Source organism: Budorcas taxicolor, chromosome 4 (genome assembly GCF_023091745.1).
Source record: "Budorcas taxicolor isolate Tak-1 chromosome 4, Takin1.1, whole genome shotgun sequence".
Taxonomy (NCBI): domain Eukaryota; kingdom Metazoa; phylum Chordata; class Mammalia; order Artiodactyla; family Bovidae; genus Budorcas; species Budorcas taxicolor.
In genome coordinates this window covers 101,314,285-101,336,773 of record NC_068913.1, presented here as the reverse complement: position 1 = coordinate 101,336,773, position 22,489 = coordinate 101,314,285, and positions in this window count along the sequence as shown.

The following is a 22,489-nucleotide window of genomic DNA, read 5'->3' as shown; positions in this document are numbered from 1 at the left end:
ATGATGAGCCTTTTATTTTCACAAGAGTCTTTTGAAAAATAAACATATCGTGGGCTTCCCTGGTGGCTCAGATGGTAAAGAACCCACCTGCAATGCAGGAGACTCAGGTTCGATCCTTGGGTTGGGAAGATCCCCTGGAGAAGGGAATTCAAGAATCCAGTATGCTTGCCTGAAGAATTCCATGGACAGAGGAGCCTGGTGGTCCACAGTCCATGGGGTCACAAAGAGTCAGACACTACTGAGCAACTAGCACTGACTTTTCACTTAAATATGTCCAATTCATTGATTTCTTTACGTGTGTCCTATTAAGTCTTTGCCAAACTCAAAGTCACTAAGATTTTCACATATGTTTTCTTCTGGAAATGTTATCATTTCATTTCCTATATTGAGGTGTATGATGACTGTCAAGTTACTTTTTACAGGCTGTGTCAGGTAGGGGTTAAGGTGTTTTTTGATTGTTTTTTGGTTTTCTGCATATGGCTATCCAATTTTTCTAGCACTATTTGTTGGAAAGATTACTCTTTCCCAATTGAATTGACTTGGCACCTTTGCTGAAAATCAATTGACCATATGGTATTGACATACGTGTGAGTCTATTTCTGTATTCTTGATTCTTGTCTTCTTGTCTATTTTATGCCAATTCCATACAGTATTACTATACTTGAAAGTTTGAAGTCAGGTAAGTCCTCCAGCTTTGTTCTTCTTTATGAAAGTTGTTTTGACTACTCTATATTCTTTGACTTTCCTTACGATTGTTAGAATTGCCTTGTCACTTTCTACCCCAAAAAAAGCCTGCTGGGATTTTAATTAGGTTTGCTTTGGATTTCTAAATCAGTTTTGGGAGAATCAACATCTTAACTATATTGGTCCTTCTAATTCATAAACATAACATCTCTCTTTTATGTGACATCTCGGTTTTAGAGTTTTCAGTGTATAGGCCTTTCACATCTTTTGTCAAATTTGCTCTTAAGTATGTTATAATTTTGATGCTATTATTAATGACATTTAAAATTTTTTCAATATCCAACTGTTAGTATATAGAAATACAGTTACCCTTTTTATCAGTCTTCTGACCTGCAGATACAAGTTATTAGTTCTAGCAGCTTTTTTTTTTTTTTTTTTTTTTTTGATTCTTGGGTTTTCCTACATAAAAGATCACACTGCCTGGGAGTAAATACTATTTTACTTCTTTATCTAATCAGTCTGCCTTTCATTTCTTTTACTTTCCTTACTGCACCAACTAGGACCTCCAGTAGGTTATTAAACAGAAATGGTGAGAGCAGACAGACATCAGCCTGGTTCCTTATCTTAAGGAGAAAGCATTTGGTCTTTCATCATGAAGTATAGGTTTTTCAGTAGAGGAATATACAGGTTTTTATTAGGTAGTAGAAGTTCCTTTCTATTCCTGGCTTGCTAAGAGCTTTCATTATGAGGGATATTGATTTCATGCATCTGTTGTTTTATCCTTATGTATTCTCAATTTCCATCAGTAAGTCACCATAAAAATTTATTAGGAAGAACTTCTGCTACTTGCAAAATATATTTAATTTTCAGTATTATTGGTACTATTTATAGGATTGGGGATAGCAGAAATGTCAAGCGGGAATTTTAACTGTAATGACATCCATATGTTTGATTTTATGTGATTTTACATGACGTATTGTCTGGTTTATTTGAGTCATAAGCACTTCATGCGTGCATGCTCAGTCGCTAAGTCATGTCCGATTCTTTGCGACTCCATGGAATGTAGCCCGCCAGGTTCTTCTGTCTGTGGGATTTCCCAGACAAGAATGCTGGAGTGGATTGCCAGTTCCTTCTCTAGGGGATCTTCCTAACCCAGGGATCAAGCCCCCGTCTGCTGCATTGGCAGGCAGATTCTTTACTGCTGAGCCATCAGGAAAGGCCGACGAGCACTTCAGAAAGCTTAATTCTGGTAAATAATGGATAAATTTCAATTTAAATTCTTGAAAGAAATAACTCTAACAAGAAAGAAGTAGGAAAAGAACACAATTGTTTATATGGAGCTTGAAATATTGCCCATAAAACAACACTGACTTCAAAGTTTCTGGACTGTGAGAGTCCCAAGTGCATATCAAGTACTGTTTTCTCTCATTTCTTGCTAGTTTATAGCAAATGTAATTCTCAGAGCTCTACTATACCTACAGACTCACCTGAGTAAGACTGACTCAGGTTTGCATAAGATCCAAAGAACCTTGAATACCTTATATACACCTTTCAGATTAGGTTTCTTTGGAAGTGAGAGCTTGTCTGGGGTCAAAAGTAAAAATAACTTGACCCTCAAAAATTTTAAATTTATTCCATCACTTAAACAGCACATCTTTGAGCAAGATGCCTCCTTATCTTCCTAGAGACTAAGTCCACAGAGATGAAATAAAAATGATTCATACTCATAAACATTTGCGAGTCTACAGAGTTGCCACCACAACAAATAAATGAAATGTCCATTTCCCACAGCTGGGTTGTTATGTGAACGTGGGGAATAAATAATCCTTGCCCCTGGCAGTCACTTCTTTTCCCTCTTCCAGATAAGACCAGCCCTGTTCAAGGCTCAGCCTTGCACTTGCCTGGAGTAAATGCTATAAATCCCTGGGAATCTTCCCTACTCGAAAAAGTTACACCACCCACAGGCTTATCTCCAGGACTGCACTCATGGAGAGCTTTTGACAGTTTGGGCTGGAAAAGCCAGGAAGGAGAATGGATCAGATTACTCATGTGGGCTGGAACCTCCTTGAAAGCTCCTCCTTCTCACAGTCCATAGCACCTCTGGGCTCTTCTGATTCAAAGAACAACCATCTTTTTCACTGGGGAAAAAAATCTTCCTATACATTTCACCCAAGGGTCTTAGCCCTGCCTCTTGGCAATATGTTATTGAACTAGTCTATCTTTCACAGGAGCAGGCGGCAGTTCTCCAGGCCTTGCCGAATCTCTCTTTACTCTTCATTGATCCAGATGTATCCCATTATGTCTAGGTGTTTCTTACAGCAAGGAATCTAAGACCATATGTAACAACTCTAAGGGAAGTGTCTGATCCCAAAGGAGTCAGGCTGGGATTTACACCTCTTCCAAGCTTTACACTGTTTTCCTATTAATGCAGCCTTTTTAAAGCAATCACAGCATACTCCTAATTCTTCTTACGATTAGTACGGAATAGCCCAGTGAAATGTATCATTCCATTTAGAAGCAGTTCTTTTAAAATGCAAATGCCTCTGGAAGAGCTTACAAATAACACCATAGAAAGAAACCTAGTTGTGAATTGATTTCTCAGATCTACGTCCTCTGTGGCAAGTAGGACAACTGGGTACCGAGAGAAGTTACTCAGTTTGAGGGAAGAAGAGGTAAATTTTGTGAGAAGCCAGGAAGCCAGGCCTATTGGGGTTCCACAGAGTACAGCACAAGGCGGAGGGGGGAAGGTCACAAACCGAGGAGAGGGGATCGTGTCATGGACAGAGTCCAGCTTTTCTGTAGTTTCCCCAGGGTTTAGACTTGCCAGAACAGCAAGCCACGCACCATGCACCCAGTTAATTCTGTAAGAGCAGAAACTCACTTACTCAGTCAGCCTGCTCACATGGAGAAGGGCTGTTCCCATTGTTCAGCAATTTCAAGTTTCACACCCTCTCCCGACAGGTTCTGACCCAATCCCCTTTTCCCTTTGAGCCTTTTTTAAACTTATCTCTTCCTTTCTCCTAGTTAATATTGTCATAAACAACTGCATGGCTCCTTAGCCAAGGAATTAATGAAGGGAGGATGGGGACAAACCAGACAAACCCCTCATGCAACCTGAATAACAGCTGTCAGATGGCAGCCAGGGTGTAATGCAGAAGACATCACTGCAGTCAAGCTGCTGGGTGCACGTGTCATACACTGACACCTGGAAAGATGAGGTGAGAGCAATGGGGTAACTGTGCTGAGGTCTGGAGTCTAGCCATTGAAGGGCCAGGGGAGGAGAGGAAGAAGAGTATTAATAACATACTTTCAGCATCCCAGGCACAAGCTGGGTGCTTGACATGCATTTAATATTCACACTAATCTGGCAAAGTGTGTAGTATAAGGCCTATGTTACAGGTGAACTCACAGAGGTTAAGCTCACAGACCTTGTCCAAGGCCACACAGCTAATGGATGGACAAATAAGATTTGCGCAACATCAAAGTCCATCACATTTCCACCTTCTTACACAGCCCCCGGGGACTCAAAAGAATCTCATCTGAAGCCGCTTGTTCCATTTGATTTTTGGTTGTCAAACTCTAAAGCCACAGGCTAAAAATCAGACATGACTATGTAATCCAATAGTGCTAAGAAAGAAGGTATTGTGAAGAAAAAGCTCCAGTTCTGCTTTAAGCCTGAAAGGCAGAATCACAAATGACTACAGGGCCTGCAAGTAACAGTCTGCACCTACAAGCTAAGAAGCACCAATGGGTGAGCAGAGGAAGGGGACCAACAGTCATATCATGTCCAGGCTCATCTGCCCTACATGGGCTACATCAATAACATCATCTCGCACTTCAAAGGCAGTGATGTTAAATAAACACACGTACACACAGACATTCACATCCACAAACAATACTTCACTATTGCTCTGTTTTTCAACTTGCATCTCTTTTCGGTACATAAAGATGCCACTTTGCCACTTGTGCTTGGGAAGGTGGAGCTTGGAGTTGGTGGTAATGTGGGAAGAGACTCACAAAGAGCTGGAGTGAGCTGTGGTTAGAGAGATGCCTTGATGAACAGACTGGGAGGTGAAGAAAGGGGAAGGAATGGCTGAGAGCCGTCCCCCTGGATGATCTGGAAAATACAGGTCCATAGTGAACCTTGACTGTTCAGTCACTATCAAGGAGTAACTAGCTGATTCCAAACACTTGTGCCCATAAGAGAGAAAAAGAGCAATGTAGTCAGGCCACTGCCCCTTACTAATTTCTAGGGCAAAATTAAATGGCACATCTGTTTCCTTGTGATTCTTTCTTACTAGAACACATGAAGGATCTTTTTTAAAAACTAGTATACATATATATTTTAAAATATTTATTTATTTGTCTGCACCAGGCCTTAGTTGTGTCACACGGGATCTTTGGTTGTGGTGCACAGATCTTAGCTGGAATCTCAGTTCCTCCATGGTGTGTGGGATTTTAGTTCCCTGACCAGGGATCAAACTCACATCTCCTGCATTGGAAGGTAGATTCTTAACCACTGGACCACTACGGAAGTCCCCACATGAAGGATCTTAAACAGTATGTCCATACTCTGAGCTCACCTCACAGTTGATAAAATATATGAAACAAACAAAAAAACCTGCAAGTCATAGTTGGACTTAAAAATAAGCATCTCCATGGAGCAGTTCAGGCAAAACGATCAGGACTAAAGAAAAGATACAGGCTACTGAGCCCCAAAGCAGGCAAGGGCAGCAAATGGTTTGGTCACTCTGAAGGAAGGTGTGTCAGCCTGCCCAGGCTCCATAACAAAGTACCAGAGACTGGGCAGCTTGAACAACAGAAGGCCACTTTGTTCTAGAGGCTGGAAGTCCCACATCAAAATCCAATAGGGGTTCAGTTTCTGCTGAGAACTCTCTTCCTGCCTTGAATTAGCCACCTTCTCACGTGTCCTCACAGGGCCCCCTCCTCTGTGCAAGCAGAGAGAGGGAAAGAGATGGGAGAGAGTTCCCTGGCATCTCCTCTTATAAGAGCTCCACCCCTCGGACCTCACTTAACCTGCTACTTGGAGGGCCCATCTCCAAGAAAGCCACACCAGTGGCTACACTTCAACATAGGACTTTGGCGAGGGGCACAAACGTTCAGGCCATAGCAGAAGGGGCTGTCCTCACATTCACTGTTGGAACCAGGACTGGGGAAGGGACCTGGGAATGGAGGAGATGAGGGTTTACTGCCTGTGAAAAGAAGCTGAGAAACAATGTCATCGAGCTGCTGCCTGGGACAAAGCCAGAACCTCAAGACTGGGAATTAAGCTGTTTCATCTGTATCATCCCCAACATTTCTATGGAGCAGGAACCCCAAAATACCATCATAAGACTTGATTCTGGATAGGAACCTGATAGATCAGATGGAAAGCATCAGCAATAATCATAAAACTAGATGAGAAGACAGCATGGAAATAAACAAACACGAATCTTCATTGAAGATGACCCTACAGATATTGTTAGTGAATATTGGTATTTGTTGCCACCACTGCTGCTTTCAACTTCTGGAGGTGGCTGATACAACTTATTACTTCTTAGGCTTCTTTTTTAAAACCGGCGTTTTAGTGCTAGAAACTCTCCTTAAAGCAAGGCTTCAGCTGCATCCACAAGTTTGATCTGCCAAACTTTCATTAAAATCCAGTTCAAAATATTTTTAAATTTTTACTCTGATTATTTTGTATGCATGAATTATTCAGGAGAGTGTTCTTGATTTCCAAATATAAAGGATTTTAAGTCCTTTTTTGCTATTGTTTTCGTGGTTGATTTTTAGTTTAATCACACTGGTCAGGAAAGCACGCTCCTTGTAATCTCAAGACTGTTATATGTTCCAAGACTTCTTTCAAGGCCCAAAATATAGTTTTTTAAAAATTACAGCTCTTACATTTAAAAACTTGAAATGTACTCTTAAATCATGCATAGATTACACAGAGAATTATCAATGAAACAGTAAAATATTTTGACCTGAACTGCAATGAAAATCATTCATTTTAAAAGCTCTGGGTACAGTTTAGGTTGTTCTTAGAGGGCAATTTAGAGCTTTAAATAAATTAATTAGTCAAAATTTTAAATTAACAAGATTTAAAAGTTAAAAAAATAAAAATTGAAAATAAAAACCCTTAAAGTCATAAAGTCCATTTAGGTCAGGAGTAGCACAATGATTCCATTATCACATCTGTCATTCCGTAGTGACTGTAGGTTCTAGCTAATGCAAGAAGGCATCCTTAAAAGATATTCTTGAAAGAAACAGAATAAGAACTGGAAAGGAAGAAAAAACTATCTTTGTTTGCAGATGTTAAGATTGTTAAGAAAATAAAATAGAATCTATGTATACTCAATGATATTTAGTGAGAAAATTCAATTTAATATTGGATGTAAGATCAATGGCTTTCCAATAGATACACCAGTAACAAATTAGAAAATATTCATCTGAAACAGGATTTCATGCAAGCAGTCATAAAAATGGTAAGATCCTTAGCGGGAAGACATATAACAAAATATATATGAAATGTTCTAGGAAAAAAATCATGATGTATAGTCAGCAAACATAAAATTCCTAATTACAGAGATATATTAACCACGCTTATTAACAGACTCAGTATCTTAAAGATGTCAATTCTATGCAACACAATTCAATCAAAAATCACAGAATTAGATAAGTTCTTTCTCAAATTCACAAGAAAATACAATGGGCCAGTATAGTTAGGATTGTTTTGAAAAAAATAGTAGGAAAGATTTACTCTATCAGATATCAGACTTATAAAATTATAGTAATTAAAACAGTGAGATATGAGCTAGACCAACAGAACAAATAGAAGTACAGACACAGACCTGACACGTGATAGGCCTGGCTCTTCCGACCAATGGGGATAAGATGGACTAACCAGTAGGAGCTGGGACAACTAGTCATCTAAAGTCACTTTTGCGACTATTCACAAAAGTCAACTTCAGATGGATTTAAAAACCTACATGTGAAAAACAAACTGTTAAAACTTTCAGAAGAAAATATAGCAAAACAAGACAAAATAAATCATGAAGAAAAACATTCACAGATTTTACATTAGAATGCAATGAACTTGTTCAAATAAAAACAGAATACAGTGAAAAGATAGACTATACATGGGAAAGACATCTGCAATATGAATAACAAGTATACACAGTATACAAAGAGTTTCTAAGTATCAGTAAATAATAGAAAACAGACTTTTTTAGAACTTGGAATAAGCTAAAACAACAGAATAGTCTATAATAGTTAAAATGAATGCATTGGAGCTCCATCTGTCAACACAGATAAATCTCAAAAACAGTGTTGGATGAGCAAACCAAATTGCTGTGTGATACAGCATATAATTTATATAAAATTTTTAAATAGGTAAAATAACAGCATGTATTATTTATGGTTATATACCTATAATTATGGTTTAGAAACAAGCATTAGAAGTATAAATACCACAGTGAAGACAGTGGCTACCACTAATGAGAGAGAAGGGTTGGGAAGGGTTATCTACACTGACTATTTCTGATATTTTCTATATTTTATTTCTTAAAGACAATTTCCTATTTATCTAAAGTTATATATATATTCTATTTATCTGTGCATAAAGAGATATTGGAAAGGAAGTTGACGCAAATTGATACTGGATTTGGGGTGAGTTTTGAATCTTCTTTATAGCTGCTTGTTCTCCTTGAAACTTCTTCAGGAGAAATATTGTACACAAAGTATAAATCATATTGCCATCTTTTGAGTAAGCTCTCAAAAGCTTATCAATAAATGGGAAGACTTGTGATACCTACTCTGGTTGCTCAAATTCTATTATTGATAATGTGAAGAAGGCTGAGCGCTGAAGAATTGATGCTTTTGAACTGTGGTGTTGGAGAAGACTCTTCAGAGTCCCTTGGACTGCAAGGAGAGCCAACCAGTCCATTCTGAAGGAGATCAGCCCTGGGATTTCTTTGGAAGGAATGATGCTAAAGCTGAAACTCCAGTACTCTGGCCACCTCATGCAACGAGTTGACTCATTGGAAAAGACTCTGATGCTGGGAGGGATTGTGGGCAGGAGGAGAAGGGGATGACCCAGGATGAGATGGCTGGATGGCGTGTATCTGAGTGACCTCTGGGAGTTGGTGATGGACAGGGAGGCCTGGCGTGCTGCAATTCATGGGGTCGCAAAGAGTCGGACATGACTGAGCGACTGAACTGAACTGAACTGAAACTGGTGCAACTTTTCTGGAGAGCAATTTGGGTAATATGTATAATATTTGAAAATGGAAAAACACTTTGACCTATTCATTTCATTTCTGGAATTTGTCATAAGGAAATAAATAATGAAATAAGTACAAACAGATGCATATACAATAATGTTTGTATAGCAGAATAGCTATAAAAGCCAAAATAGTAACTTTTAGTCCCTAGAAAATAAATTCAGAATTGACAGCTGAAAACTATTTCATTTTAGTTCCACAAGTTGTGGTCCATCTATATAGTGGAACACCATGCTGCCATTATACATGAATCTTTGACTTTACATTTATTGACATGGGAAAATGCCTATAACATGTTATTAAGTGCAAAACGTTACAGAGCAGCCAATATAATGTTGTATTTATTAAATTTCTTCAGGTTGTAAGCAAGAGGAGCTGATTCTAACAGCATAAGCTCAGAGACCGAAGAAGGAAGGGAAGGGGAAGTGATGGGAGGAGGGATGATGAGGGAGAAGGGAGTTTACTGGAAATACGCTGGGCTATTTCATGGATGAAGAAAGAATAAGACAAGTGAAAACAAAGAAAGGTCAGAAACCCGCATAGTTTTGGAGACCTCAGCAGAAAAAAATTTCCAAAGTTTTAAAGTTGGTCTAGATTGGCTGAGATGTCTCTATCAAAACCAATCAGCTTTGGTTCAGCAAATAACATAAACATGTTATTTTATGTTTATACGAGACTCACTCAACACTGATTATTGGGATGTTCCCAGCATAAGAAAAATTATTGTACACATATGCAAGCATGCGCCCAAGTGGTATCTATTACCAGTATGATTCCATTTTTATAATGTGTGGGTACGGTATGTGTGCGTCTCATGGCAACAGAATAAGAAATGATATTTGTTTTCTTTATACCTCTCTTTGTCTTTTTTTTCAAGGAACATAGGTTATTTTTTACAATATAAAAAAAGCAATTTTCCTTTGAGTGGAAAGACTGTTACTCCAGAATTTGCTAACCTATTTTATGAGGCCCTGGACAGACACGACAGCCAGAGGGTGCAAAGCTTTCATCAAATACTCTTAAGAAAGGAAAGGAGCCACCAGCTCTTTCCCATCCTTGCCTCTCTGCTGTCTGCCCACCTCGGCTTCCCTGTCACTCACCCAAATAGAAGTCCTTAATACAAAACAAAGAGGGGGAGATTATCTTGTAGAGTATAAGCTAAAAGTAAGGACAATAGACTCAAACCATCCAAAGAGAAAAAAAAGTTTTCAACTGTCAATTCTGAAATCATCATCTGGCAATTCAAGTCATTCCAAAATCTAGAGCCTTTGAGTCTATGTCTTTCTCTGCTACTAATTCACAGAATATGGTTTTTAGCTGCTGTTTTCTCTCCCTTCCCTTTATACACACATTGCAGGAGGAAAAACTCCAGATATTCTTTTGAAATCTTTTAAGCACCTCTTATGCACCCTGCTCTGCCTATTCTGGAAATATTCACATACGTCCCATGAATGAATATTCAGTTGACAAACATGGGCCATCAACTCTGTTAAGACAGACCAGCTCAGACTTTGGCATCAAAATGTCCTGGGCTTGAATTCTGGTTTTGCTTTTACTATTGGCATGGCTAAAAGAAATCACGTGACTGCCAAGAGCTTTTGTTTCGCAATCTATAAAAAGGTTATTGTGAGGAGCAACTGAGAAGGCAGGTGGGTAGAACAGCCTTAAACTCATACACACACAAATTGTTATTCACACATCTACCTTACCCTCCAGATCATCAGAAAATTAAGGGAAGGAATTACAGCTTCTTCATCTTTGTATCCCCAAGCCTAGCTCAGTGCATGGAGATGATGATGGGAACAGGGGGAGGAGTATAGAAATAAGAACCACCGTTTGCTGAGCTATAGCAGCCACAATTCAAAACATATCCCCTCATCACATCTTTCTACTTGTCTACATTCCCAGCTGTACCCTAGCCACGTTTAAACAAGTCTCTATCTTTTGTGTCCAGAAGGATGCTAGGTGCATAGTAAGAGGTCCATCATTACTTGTAGTTAATACATGCAGTCAGCCAGGCACGAAAGTGAAAGCGTTAGTCCCTGAGTCACGTCCGACTCTTTGTGACCCCCATGGACTGTAGCCCGCCAGGCTCCTCTGTCCTTGGAATTCTCCAGGCAAGAATATTGGAGTCAGTAGCCAATTCCCTTCTCCCAGGGATCTTCCTGACCCAGGGACTGAACCTGGGTCTCCTGCACTGCAGCAAGTTCTTTACTATCTAAGCCACCAGGAAAGCCTACATACACTCTTATATTTAACCAGCATCCCCTCCTCTTGTATCAAAGGTACTGTTCCCAATAAAGACAAAAGGTGGTAAGAAGTTGGATGTTAATGCTGAACCATTGGAGAAACTGAGGCACAAAGCTATTGATTGGCTCATATTTAGCCACCCTCAAGTCAATGAGAAAATGTCACTCAGTGCACTCATATCCATTCCCTATCCAGTTTAACTACTGTACAATTGTGCTTATTTCACATGCTAGCAAGGTAATGCTCAAAATCCTTCCCTGATAGCTCAGTTGGTAAAGAATCCGCCTGCAATACAAACAATCTTCCTGGGTTGGGAAGATCCGCTAGAGAAGGGATAGGCTACCCACCCCAGTATTCTTGGGCTTCCCTTGTGGCTCAGGTGGTAAAGAATCTGCCTGCAATGCCAGAGACATGCGTTCAACCGCTGGGTTGGGAAGATCCCCTGGAGAAGGGAATGGCTACCCACTCTAGTATTCTGGCCTGGAGAATTCCATGGACTATATAGTCCATGAGGTTGCAAACAGTCGGCCAAAACTGAGTGATTTTTACTTTCAGGCGTCAACAGTACGTGAACTAAGAACTTCCAGGTGTACAAGATGGGCTTAGAAAAAGCAGAGGAACCAGAGACCAAATTGCTAACATTCATTGGATCATAGAAAAAGCAATGAAATTCCAGAAAAACATCTACTTCTGCTTCATTGACTATGCTAAAGCCTTTGACTGTGTGGATCACAATAAACTGTGGAAAATTCTGAAAGAGATGGGAATACCAGACCACCTCATCTGCTTCCTGAGAAACCTGTATGCAGGTCAAGAAGCAACAGTTTAGAACCAGACATGAAACAACAGACTGCTTCAAAATTGGGAAAGGAGTATGTCAAGGCTGTATGTTGTCACCTTGCTTATTTAACTTGTATGCACAGTACATCATGTGACATGCCAAGCTAGGTGAATCACAAGCTGGAATCAAGATTACTAGGAGAAATATCAATAACTTCACATACGTAGACTGCATTACTCTAATGGCAAAAAGCTAAGAGAAACTAAAGAGCCTCTTGATGCAAATGAAAGAGAAGAGTAAAAAAGCAGGCTTAGAGCTCAACATTCAAAAAACTAATTGGGTTATGGCATCCAATCCCATCACTTCCTGGCCAATAGACAGGAAAAAAAAAATAATAATGGAAACAGTGACAGACTCCAGAAGATCATGAAGGGCGGGGAAGGCTGGCGTGTGGCAGTCCATGGGGGTTACGAAGAGTCAGACACAACTTAGCAACTGAACAACCACCACCACCCAGTTTTCAACCAAGTGAGAGACACAGAGAAAGCCACTGGGTGGGAGACGAGGAGTAAGGAAGCCCTGGCATGAGGTCAGGACAAAGGAGACCGTCCACCAGCCTTCATGGAGCACACTGAGGGGGTAAAGGACCTTTCAAAATGGGGATGGAAACCGCTACCTGGAAACCCCACCTTTACTCTAATCAGCCAAAGAGTGAGTTGCCCGGTTGGGAAGAACTCCCAGGAAGCAAATGGTGAGCACCTGTCTAGAGCTTCCTAACGCGCCATCTGTTCCCAGGGGACTCAGGGATCATGGACATCAGTGAGCACATCCACGTTCCTCTCGGGAACGAGGAAAAGAGCCATTTTCTTTCTCAGATAAACTTTTCTTTCTGTAATTCCAGAATGTGCTCAGGCCGTCCAGTGGTGTTGTGCCAGAAGAGGGGTCATGTTTTATTCCGGAGAGAGGTTGCTCTTTTTACCCATAATGGAAGCAAAACAAAACAACTGGAGGAATCTAGAAAAAAATGATACAAATGAACTTATTTATAAAACAGACTCGGAGACTTAGAAAACAAATATATGGTTACCGGGGGAGGAAGGGCTGGTGGGGGGTTAGGGATAGATTGGGAGTTTGGGACTGACATGTATGCACTGCTGTATTTAAAATAGATAACCAACCACATCCTACTACACAGCATAGGGAACACTCTGTAATAACCTAACTGGGGAGAGAATTTGAAAAAGAATAGACACAGATATAACCGAAAGTTTAACTGAATCACTTTGCTTGCTGTGTACCTGAAACTAACACAACATTGGTAATTAACTATACTTCTATATAAAACAAAACCTTTTTAACAAAAAAAAAAATTGGAGAAAGTGATCAAAACATTGTTGGTATATTTAATAAAAGAGAAACTCACTTGAAAAGATAAGCAAACCACAGGGACCATGTAGAATTAAGTGCCACTAATGAAATTTAGGATCAGAAGAGCCAGCAGGCACAATTCCTGCTCAGAACAATTAGGATCCTATCTAGTGGAATGATATCTCTTTGTCACAGACCACACCCCAACGCTGGCCAAGATCTGGCCAGTGCCACAAGGTAACAGCTGGGTCTATGTTACCTGGTCTCACAGCCAGAAAAACCACCCAAAGCACCATCTTCCCAAATAAGGGCAAAACACTAAATGACAGGCCGGCCAAGGGGTCCTTCCGGAGTTCTGGAAAAGAGCTTTGTGGCTCCATTCAGTGCCATGGATGAATAACTGGGAATTAGGATTGAACTTCTAGGGCCAGGACTAGACTGAAACGAGTCCTGAAAAATTCTGTGCTTCAGATAAATAAAATTCTAATGCAATATTTTTTAAAAATTGAGATTAATGTAAAAGCTACTATAGGAATAATCTAGTGGTTCATGAAAAAATTAAACATAGAATTACTATATCATTCAGTAATTCCACTTCTGGGTATATACACAAAAGGAATTAAAATGGAGGCTTGAATACTCATATCCCCATATTCATCATAGCACTGTTCACAATAGCTGAAGTAGAAACAACCCAAATGGATGAATGAATAATAAAAATGTGATATATATACAAAAATGGAATATTATTAAACCTTTAAAATGAAGGGAATTCTGGGACTTCCCTGGTGGTCCAGTGGTTAAAAATCTGCCTGCCAATGCAGGGACAATGGGTTTGATCTCTGGTCCAGGAAGATACCACATGCCACAGGGCAACTAAGCCCATGCAACAAAGTACCAAGCCCAGGTACCTAGAGCCTGTGCTATCACAGCTCAAAGCCCAACAGTGCACCTGGAGAGTGGCCCCTGCTAGCCACAGCTAGAGAAAACCCATGCATACCAATGAAGACACAGTGCAGCCAAACGCAAGTTAATTAAAAAAAATGTTTTTAAGGAAGGAAACTCTGACACAGAATACACAGAAGAACTATACAAAAAAGATCTTTATGACCCAGATAATCACGATGGTATGATCATCAGTCTAGAGCCAGACTTCTTGGAATGCGAAGCCAAGTGGGCCTTAGGAAGCATCACTAGGAACAAAGCTAGTGGAGGCGATGGAATTCCAGTTGAGCTATTTCAAATCCTGAAAGATGATGCTGTGAAAGTGCTGCACTCAATATGCCAGCAAATTTGGAAAACTCAACAGTGGCCACAGGACTGGAAAAGTCAGTTTTCATTCCAATCCCAAAGAAAGGCAATGTCAAAGAATGCTCAAACTACCACACGCTAGTAAAGTAATGCTCAAAATTCTCCAAGCCAGGTTTCAACAGTACGTGAACTGTGAACTTCCAGATGTTCAAGCTGGTTTTAGAAAAGGCAGAGGAACCAGAGATCAAATTGCCAACATCCACTGGATCATGGAAAAAGCAAGAGAGTTCCAGAAAAACATCTATTTCTGCTTCATTGACTATGTCAAAGCCTTTGAGTGTGTGGATCACAATAAACTGTGGAAAAGTCTTCAAGAGATGGGAATACCAGACCACCTGACCTGCCTCTTGAGATATCTGTATGCAGGTCAGGAAGCAACAGTTAGAACTGGACATGGAATAACAGACTGGTTCCAAATCAGGAAAGGAGTACATCAAAGCTGTATATTGTCATCCTGCTTATTCAACTTATATGCAGAGTATATCATGAGAAATGCTGGGCTGGAGGAAGCACAAGCTGGAATCAAGATTTCCCGGAGAAATATCAGTAACCTCAGATATACAGATGACACCACCCTTATGGCAGAAAGTGAAGAACTAAAGAGCCTCTTGATGAAAGTGAAAAAGGAGAATGAAAAAGTTGGCTTAAGTCCAGGTTTGATGCATGATACTGGATGCTTGGGGCTGGTGCACTGAGACGACCCAGAGGGATGGTACGGGGAGGGAGGAGGGAGGGGGGTTCAGGATGGGGAACACCTGTGGCACATTCATGTTGATATATGGCAAAACCAATACAATATTGTAAAGTAATTAACCTCCAATTAAAATTAATAAATTTATATTAAAAAAAAAGAAAAAGTTGGCTTAAAACTCAACATTCAGAAAACTAAGATCATGGCATCTGGTCTCATCACTTCATGGCAAATAGATGGGGAATCAGTGGAAACAGTGACAGACTATTTTTTGGGGCTCCAAAATCACTGCAGGTGGTGACTGCAGCCATGAAATTAAAAGACGCTTACTCCTTGGAAGGAAAGTTATGACCAACCTAGACAGCATATTAAAAAATAGAGACATTACTTTGCCAAGAAAGGTCCATCTAGTCAAGGCTATGGTTTTTCCAGTGGTCATGTATGGATGTGAGAGTTGGTCTACAAAGAAAGCTGAGTGCTGAAGAATTGATGCTTTTGAACTGTGGTGTTGGAAAAGACTCTTGAGAGTCCCTTGGACTGCAAGGAGATCCAACCAGTCCATCCTAAAGGAAAGTAGTCCTGAATATTCATTGGAAGGACTGATGCTGAAGCTGAAACTCCAATCCTTTGGCCACCTGATGCAAAGAACTGACTCATCTCAAAAGACCCAGATTCTGGGAAAGATTGACGGCGGGAGGAGAAGGGGACAACAGAGGATGAGATGGTTGGATGGCATCACTGACTCAATGGACATGAGTTTGAGTAAACTCCAGGAGTTGGCGATGGACAGGGAGGCCTGGCGTGCTGCAGTCCATGGGGTCACAAAGCGTCGGACACGACTGAGCAACTGAACTGAATTCTGACACTTGCTACAACATGGATGAACCTTGAGAATATTATGCTAAATAAAATAAGCTCGTCATAAAAGACATGTACTGTGGGATTCCACCTACAGAAGGAGTCCAGGAGCAGTCTAATGCTAGAGACAGAAAGCAGAACAGTGGCTGCAAGGGGAGGAGGATGGGGAATTAGTGTTTATGATACACAGTTTCAGTTTGGGAAAATGAAGGATGTTCTAGAGATCATGGTGGTTGAATTAAGAGTGAATGCATTCAATACCACTGAACTGTACACATGAAAATGGTTTAAATGGTACATTTTGTGTTATATATGCTTCATCAAAACAAAAAATAAAGCAAAAATGCAAAAAAAAAAATACATGATGGACAAAATGGCAAAATTTTGAAGACAGGACCAATGTTATTGATTTGCCCCTCTTCCTAAGGCTCCAACATGCTCCATCCAGCATTGTTACTGTCCAGCCTTTCTTTAAAATGTTGGTATTTTGTTCACCACAGATTGTATCTGCATTAATTTTGATTTTTGTGATTCAAAGTATTACCTTGAAATACTGTTCATCTTGAGTTCTGAGACTCAGGGCTCCTTAAATTTTGGGACCGAGCGAAGTGCCTCAGTGTCTTCTCTTGCCTCTCTCTGGCCCCCTCTGTCTTTCTACTGCTCCCTTTTGAGAGTCCAAACTCCTCCAGTCTCTCCTTTGCTGTGTCTGGACAGACAGACGAGACCCAGAAACTGGTGCCCCTCAGTCATCAGTCTTGCTTCCGTCTGTGAACCTTCCTGACTTGCCCTGGGCCCCTTACTACTATATCTTGGGCTTGTTTCACATGCCAGTTCCCTCTCACCCACCCCGTCATCACCTGGAATCTTCCAGCCTGTGACCCCACATTACCTTCGGCAAAGGGCCCTGCAGGGCTCCTGTGCCAGCTGTTTTTTTCCTCTTCTAGAGGAATTGATTCCTTGTGATCCTCTGAGCTGTAACCTCATCAGGCTGGAATAACTTGACACTCCCATTTGTCTGACACAGAAGTCATTTGTCTCCCAAACCTCAGGGTCAGTGTGGTTGTGAATTCCTCCCCCTGGCCTCCTCTTGGAGGGTTGTGACCACTTCATCAAATGCTTTTGCCTTGCCTCTGAGAGATTCCATGACCAGCAGGGAAGGAGAGATATCCTGGGTAGAGATTAAGTGAGAAAGCTATAGGCCAGGTGGGGCTGGAAATCAATCCAGGACTGTTCTTGCTGAGAGCTCCTTGCCACCTTCAGGGGATCCAGACTCACCCAATCTGGCTCAAAAGGCAAGACAGAGCTCTGCAGTGGTCTGCTAACCCAGAGGGTGCAGAATTGGCCAGCAAGGATCCTGGCTCTTGGGTAACGCTTCATCATAGCAGCACATACCATTGTCATCAGGTATGACCACAATACCACGATGCTGTCCACAGAGCAGCAGGTGAGGTGTAAGGAAAACTGGGGCCAAGTCCAATCCTACCCCTCAGTAGCTATGCAACCTTGAGCCCTTTAGGCCTCAGTGGCTTGACTCCATGATGGGGATAATCATAGCTATTTCAGGGGGCAGCTCAGCCAATAAAATGAGTTCATCATCATGAAAATGGAATTCTCCAGGCAAGAATACTAGAGTGGGTTGCCATTCCCTTCTCCAGGGGATCTTCCTGACCCAGGGATTGAACCTGGGTCTCCTGGATTGCAGGCAGATTCTTTACTGTCCAAGCCACCATGGAAGCCCCCAAAGTGTGCTCTGTTAGTCATTCAGTTGTGTCGACTCTCTGTGACCCCATGGACTATAGCCCACCAGGCTCCTCTGCCCATGGGATTCTCTAGGCAAGAATATTGGAGTGAGTAGCCAATTCCCTTCTCCAGGGGCTCTTCCTGACCCAGGGATCAAACCTAGGTCTCTGGCATTGCAGGTGGATTCTTAATTGTCTGAGCCACCAGGAAACTAAATGGACCTTTGTTGGAAAAGTAATGTCTCTTCCTTTTAATACTCTGTCTAGGTTTGTCATAGATTTTTACATCCAAGGAGTGTCTTTTAACTTCATGGCTGCAGTCACCATCTGCAGTCACTTCCTGGGCCAGCAGCAGAGCTGGTCCAAGCAGAGATGCCCAGTGTTCAGTGAAGGCAAAAAGCAGTTGCAGGGGCTTCACCAGGCTGTAGTTTGGAATGTGATTGGGGTTGAGGTCCTAGCTAAAACCCAATCTCTTGTTCAAGCCTGCTTTTCAAACTTGGTTCTGAAGGTCTTGATCTGTATAGTAAGTCTCTCTAACCTTCACGTAAGCAGAAGTAGTAGCTCTTGATTGCCTTGAATTCTGGGTGACATACCAAGTAGAAGACATATCACAAGCTCCTCTGTCCCAATTCCAGATACAGGCCCAGGGGCAGCCCTGATGCCTACCATTCACTTGGCCCTTGAATTGCCAGCCCAGCTTCTCGGAGGCCCTGAAGCATTGACTTGGGGCATTAATGCAATGAGCATGCTCTTCTGCTCAAGTCACATGGGGCAAGACGAAAATCTCCCTCAGGTGGGGAACAAAATGACAACAGTTCACGTCAGATTTTAAAGATGTTGCATATTTTGGATCTTCTGTTTCCATGGGCTTTGTCTTAATAAAAGAATTCTTCTGTACAGTGACTTTGGCCAGAATCTGGATTAACAGGGAGAACTTTTAAAAGTTAGAATGTACTCCTGGCACACGCCACCTTAGAGAGAATAAATGAGGACTTGGCTTGCTAATTCAGAAGGGTTGCCAACCCCTGAGTTAGGAAAATGCCAAAAACTCCTGGCCATTGGACAGAAAGAAGGTTCAGCAGAAAGGGCCTGGCTCCAAGCCAGCCTGCTCGCCAGCACCCGGCCTATTTCCCCATGTTAGTCAACACAGAGGTCCAGGTGAAGGCACTCTTCAGCCTCAGGTTTACTCCTTGGGAAAGGATCCAAACAGCATCTTATCCCCACTGCATGAAAAGGGGACTGATGAAAATGAAATAGCAGGATGAAATGGCAGGACTTCTTTTGAGATATGAAAATGGATTTCTTTTGAGATAACTGCATAAACTTAAGGTATAGTAACAGAATTCTGAAGCTGGAGATGGTGGTGTGTAGGTAAATACTTAAAAAACAGCTCTCCAAAAAAAAGTGAATCTATGTGTATGTGTATATATACATACACATACACACACACATAAGGTTATTGCAAATTTTACTGATACACATCACATATATTTATAATACACAATTTACAGATAGTAATGAAATACACAACTGTCTTTACTACAGAGCCTATACAGTTGATTTTTCCTCCCAGGATGCTCTTGAATCTGTAGTCAAACCACTGTTGCATTTGAACCATGATCCGATGAATGGAGTTGCATTTCAGTTTGCTCTTTTCCCCCAATACATGTATTGTCATTACATATCACATCCACTGATAAATTCACTCTTGTACAAATTGTGTTCTTTGAGCTAAATCCTCTTCACCCTCACCTCTAGTCATTCCAGACTTTAAAGTTTAATCTGCATTATTAATATTTTCTCCTTGACTTTCTTAAATCTAGACAAGCAACAAAACAATAAACCGTGCACTGATTTCTAGTGCTTGCCGGGTTCCTCGGTGCACATACTCCTGATGCGGACGATTTCAAGCTTCCAACACGACAGCACCAACCGCCAAGGAGAGGAGAAACCCAGGCGCTATCGCATAGTATTTCCACTGTGGCGAGACGATGGAATAAAACTCGCATATGATAGCAAGACAAGAAAAAGTGGAACATAAAAGTTCTCTTTGCCTGTTTGGGCCTCCTCCTTCCTCTTTTCTGTGTGTCGTACATCTGCGTTAACCAGACCTCCCTAGGAGACAACATTCTTTCTTAATCTCACAAACCTCACAACTCCCCAGGAGATAACATTCCTTCTAAATCTTGCAAGAGTCATAATGACCTGTGACTCGCTACTTGCTTTGTCTCTTAAATCTGGACTGTGCAAACTGTCAATAATCTGTCATTTAATATACCTAGGGCACTCTGTCTCAAAAAGTTGTAGAACTGTTTTAGCCTTTTAGCAAGTGAAACTGTTCTGAGTTTTCTGAGAGGCTGTTCCCAGGTTATAATCCTGTTTGGCTTGAACAAAATTTTCCATTTCTTTCTTAGATAGATCAACTATTGATTAATTTTTTGTCAACAGATACAATCATCTTAAAAAACTCAAAAGCACAAATAAAATGTGTGTAATAATTAGGCAGTGATGTGTTTTGAGTATCACTTTTGTTTTTTAATACACTTACTTAGACACATATAATTTTTAATAATGGCTATATTTAACAAGCAGCCCACAGAATTCCTAAAAACGTAACAGCTAGCTCTCAAATTCTGATATGATCTGATCCCCTGTACCCCCCTCACACACGCACTACTGGTGGGAGGAGATCTGAGACGGTCACCTCTAGTTCTCCACATAAATGGAGTATGTGGAGATGAGAGGTGGGGATGGTATATGTTGGGATCAGGAAATCCAACTGTCCCACAAACATGTCCCATGCACCCACATGTAGTTCTGGATGTTTAAAAAAAAGTGCCTGAACCCTGGTATGACTGCCCTGGCATGAAGCTCTGTGGCTCCTCACTGCCTTTGTGGATCTGACCTATTTTCAGAGCAAAAAAAAGATGCTGACTTACTCTCCAGTTGCCAACTCTCGCTACCAGTTGCACAGACCTCGCTCTACCCCTCCAGACACACCCCTAGGCTTTGACAGCATTTCCCAAAACTCTGCAGGTCTGGAAAGAATGACACAGCTGGAGATCATTTTGAAGACAATTAAAGCTAATGAGCTGACTCAGCAAAAGAGGCAGGAAATGGCTCTGGCGAGAGGATAGCTTTGCCTGGGTAGCCGGAAAGAGACCAGTAAGGCAGTAAAATGGAGAAGATCTGACTTACCAGCAGAAATTAACATTTGCTTAACCAAGCCTTGACCATAGCTGAATTGCGGGAGGCACTGCTGGCACTTTTCTGTACTGATGTTGTCGTTCAGTTGCTCAGTTGTGGCTGACTCTCTTCGACCCCATGGACTGCAGCATGCCAGGCTTCCCTGTCCTTCACCATCTCCCGGAGTCTACTCAAACGCATGTCCATTGACTCCTGTCCATCATCTGTCCTGATGGGAGCAGTGTAAACTGGTTCAGCCTTGGCTTCCCTGATGGCTCAGTGGGTAAAGAATCTGCCTCTAATGCAGGAGACACAGAAGATGCGAGTTTGATCCCTGGGTCAGGAAGATCCCCTGGAGAAGTAAATGGCTACCCACTCCAGTATTCTTGCCTGGAGAAATCTGTGAGGAGAGGAGCATGGAGGACCACCGTCCATGGGGTCACAAAGAGTCAGACGTGACTGAGCAACCAACACTTCATTGTTTTAAATGCACATTCCCTTTGACCCAGACATTTGAGGATATTCATTGAAGCATTATTTGTATTAATAATGGCACTTAATTAGAAGCAAACTGAAAGCCTATTAATAGGTGGCTTGATACATTTATAAAAGACAATACATCCAGATGAAGGAATACTATACAACCCCTAAAAAGAGTGTGGCAGCTGTTACTTGTTGAAGAACAACCTCAAATCTGTTAAGTAAGAAAAGCAAGGTAAAGAACACAGTATGCTACCATTTGGATGTTTTACATGATACATTTATGCCCTTAAATGTGCACAAAATACCTTTGGAAGTGTACACAAAGAAACTGGCCACAACTGCCTCTGAAAAGAAAACTGACAGAGGTCAAGAGTGGGAAAGACTAACTTAGCAACATACCCCTTTAAAATGTTTTAATTTTCCATTACAGACTCTCTTCTTTATGGAGGAGAAGGAAAGAATGACTTTACTACTTTACCAGGCAAAGGCAGAACACAGTCGGCTAGCACCTCGAGAACTGTGCCCCATCCCTGATGATCAAGGAGAGGTCAGACTCTCATTTTTTAATAAAAATAATTAAGTATGTGGCTATTTTTTAAATGGCAACAAAAATTACACCTCCATGATTATTAACCACAGCCCTGAGCCTGCTCAAGCATTTCTCTAGTTAAATTTTAAAGGTGTTCCTCCACTCCGGTTTGCCTGGAACTGTCCAGATTTTAGCACTGAAAGTCCCAAGTCCTGGGAAACCCTTCAGTCTGGGCAAACTGGGAGGGCTGGACAGGTTCTTCCCTTCTCCAGACTGACAGGTGCCCTCAGACCAGCCACATCCATCCATAGGCTTCTTTCTGTCTCC